The following is a 3,749-nucleotide window of genomic DNA, read 5'->3' as shown; positions in this document are numbered from 1 at the left end:
CATATGAGAGAAGGAGAGCCCGATGTATGCAACTCAATATAGCTTGGTTTTAATTTTGTTCCTTATTCTATCTTTTGATTTCTAATTTCAAAACTTATATACCAATCTATGCAATGTATTTGGCTGGGGATGAATTTAAGTATCTGATAACCATTTTCTTCCAATTTGATGGAAATCAAGCTCTTCCTGGACTTGTTGACAAATCTTGTAGTATAAAGGAAACAAGGGGAATTGATAATTACATTTGTTTTCTTTATACCTAGGATTCTTCATCTTCGTGTATTTTATAAATTTTGTTTGGTTGAGCATCCCTTAATTCTGTACAAATAGGATGGCTTCGTTCTAGATTCAACAGATTTAATTTGCAAGTTGCTTTCATCTATATCTGACTCGATCTGCGAAATCTTCTTTGCTAACCACTTTTTAGTGGCTTTTGTACAATGGATGAACCCTCAATAAAGCACTTATGTCAAAAATAGCTGGATCAATTGTTGAAGCTGCATTGAAAAGCGATCCTCACGAAGCTGAGTTCATGCAGTCTGTTCAATAAGTGGTTCATGCTCTAGAAGGAGTAATTTCAAAAAATTCCAGGTTATTTGCTTCAAGAATGACCCATTTGATGAAATTTTTCATTATGTAAAGAACTATAATCTTACAAAGTGACTTTACAATACTGCAGCTATGTCAATACCATGGAGCAGTTGTTAGAACCTGAGCTCATGATTATCTTTCGAGTTCCATGGATGGATGATAAGGGTAAGACACACGCCTATTGACCTAGGGTTGACTTCACATTTTGATTATAATAAACAAATTGCTTATATCGCTAACAATTGCATTTGAGTGATCATAGAAATTGTGTCAAGTTTGATCAATTGAAGATAAGTAGTCGTCATTGGAATACTCACAAAATATGAGCAATGCAAGACGAGATAAAAGCCGAGCATATACGACAAATCAATCAAGACAAACACCTTATCTAGTCCGAAATTGAAGCCATTAGATTTAGATATCTTGAATTCAAGTGTAAAGGTAAAACGCTTTTAAAATTGGCAATATCTTTTGAAACTCAAAGAAAAATTTTTATGCACAAGGAAAAATGATGTTTCAATTTTTTTTACATGCAAAATTATTTTTCAAAGGCATGAACTTTATTGTATATTCGGGAAGTGTCAAAAATCTTGAAAAATAAGTTTTAAAAATATTCTTCAATATTTTTCAAACAATAAAAAGATATTTTTTTAAAATTTTGACCTTACTGGACGCGTCCGTTAAACCTGGTTGATGTCCGGTATCACCGATTTGTCCAATGGTCTAAATAGTGACCATTCTAATTTCTAACCAAACGGATAGTTGAATGTCCAGTACAAGAGCATAAAAGTGAGATAGCATTGATCCTATCTATTTAATTTTCACTCTTTGTCTATTTCTATTAATCTATTCATTTTAAAAAAAACTTTTGATTGATTTAACTTTTGAAAAATCATTTTACTCATTAAAGTTTTTCATCTAACTCTTGAGATTCATTTATTGCTATTTCTTAAAGAGCTACCCTACTTCTCTTATCATACTCAATTTGAATACATCATCTACTTTAAGAGAAGTTTTCAATTTGTAAATCTTTTATCTATAATCTTGAGGGCCGTGTTGAGGTTCGTCCCGTAAAGCTCAACATTGTAAAACGATCAGTGCTCCTTGTTTGTAAGTCACCGAAAGTTTTGTACGAGTTGGATTGCACCATAAGTCAATCACATTTAGTGGAAAAGGCATTGCTCATGACGGAGAGTTTGGTAACAGAAGACGTAGATCGTTGGGTTGTATCGAACCTCCTACTAAATCCTTTGTTTTCTCTCTCTCTTTCAGAGACAGATTTAGGGGGGGCTGGATTGTAGCCCCCCACCCCCCAACACTCAGGCCCAAGAGCTTTTTTTTTAAGGTATTTCTTTCTTTTTTTTGGGTAAAAAACCAGTTTTTTATGTGTAAACTTTTTTTTCCGCATAGTAGCCTGGTTTGACATTTTTTAGCCCGGTCTTGGATCCAATTTTGGATCCGTCCCTTATCCCTTTTACTTGTTATTTTTATATTACATTCTTTGCATTCGTCTACTTAGTTTCACATTTGTGCAAATTTGCTTAACTATTACATTCGCTTGCATAATAACTTTAAAACTTGAAATTAATTGTGAAAAAAGTTTTAAAAACTAATTCACCTCCCTCTTGGTTAGTCAATCTTGGGCTTTCAATGTCAACCGTGGATATTGGGTTCACTATAATCAGTCATTGGGTCCATGCAGGGCCGGATGAACTTGAGCATTGCCAAATTTCTTAGTTTTGAACAGGTGTTTGATAGCACTATCTTTCAATTTTCCTTTGGAACCTCTCTAAAATCTCTATACAAAATGGTTGCTAGAAGTTTGGGAAATTTGTGATGTTGTATCTGGGGAATTAGCATTATAATTTGTTTTTTCTTTCCTTCTATGCAGCCTTTAAAAAATGCCTTATCTCTGTACAGACTAGGAGTCTCCTCGGCTGGAAGTGTTTGATCCTAAAGGCAAAAGTGTAGTGAGGTGTTGTGTTTATGGTGCAATAAAATAGTTTCTAAGATGAAACTCTTCACAACTACTGACTTTTCCCTTTTGGTTCCTCAACGCACTTTTGCAGATCATGAGGTTTTGTCAGAGTTTTATGAGTGAGCTGTATCGATATCTGGGTCCTGACAAGGTATTGAAGGAATGGTTACATTCTGACATTTGCTCAAGTCTTTCAGTCTCTTAATATATGATACTTCCTGTTATATATCTTACTTCTTTCATTTATCTTAGGACCTTCCTTCAGAAGAGATGGGCAATGGTACTCATGAAATGGGTTTTTTCTATGGAGAATATCGATGTCTGGCTGGTAGCTCTCAAGTTTAAACTTTGTTCTTTGTTAAGCTCAGTGTTGATGAACTTGTCTCTTTACTTTTATCATTCATTCAAATTGCAATGAACTGTCTCACATAGTTGAATTGTCTTACCATGCAATGTGGTGTCTGGCATTTTATATATCAAGGATTAATTTAAAACATGTTGTTTCTAGAGTTTGAATTCACTCCTTCGAAAACAATCCGACAGAATTACCTGAATGCAAGAATTGATCAACAGGATCCAAAATTGTAATTCGAGCCCACCGACTTCACGATGTGTCCTTAAAACGAATTTGCTGCCTTCAATGGTGCTAAAGGCGTCCAGCAATCGTTTCCCAGGATAGAACGAATTTTTCGTCTCCTACGGAAGCAGCACTGCATTCTGTAGGAGTTCCAATGAACTCAACTAAGTGTTTTTTACTTTGAAACAACATCAGAACGAGAGAGGGGGAAATGAGATTCAAAGCACAGAAAGTTTGCAATGAAAATGGTGTAAAATTTCTGGTAGAAAGGCTGGCTATTTATAGACTTGTTCGTGGCCATTCGAACAGTCATCACCTTTCAGACAAGCCTCAAAAATCCGAACAGACATACCGTTCTTAAAAGTCGTGTCTGTTAAATCGGTTACAGTCGACTGTTAAAAGAAAATAAAACACTCGGAATAAGCCAAAATTTAAATTTCATTTTGTACCCAAGAATTTGATTATTTACAATTTGGCCCAAAATTTTAAATAAATTTTGTTCAAAAAGTTAATATAGTGTAAAGGTCGATCCGGACCCGCACCGAACCGAACCGGGCTCGGGCTCGTGCTCGTGCTCGTGCTCGTGCCGTGCCGAGCCGAGCC

General features: G+C 35.4%; 1 pseudogene; it reads left to right on the top strand.

Moving 5' to 3' along the window:
• Positions 1-113: 113 nt before the first annotated feature.
• The window catches only part of LOC111405044, a 15,247-nt pseudogene continuing 11,611 nt past the window's right edge, over positions 114-3,749 (top strand).

Source organism: Olea europaea, chromosome 12, assembly GCF_002742605.1.
Source record: "Olea europaea var. sylvestris chromosome 12, O_europaea_v1, whole genome shotgun sequence".
Lineage (NCBI taxonomy): Eukaryota > Viridiplantae > Streptophyta > Magnoliopsida > Lamiales > Oleaceae > Olea > Olea europaea.
This window is presented reverse-complemented; position numbering and strand designations above follow the sequence as displayed.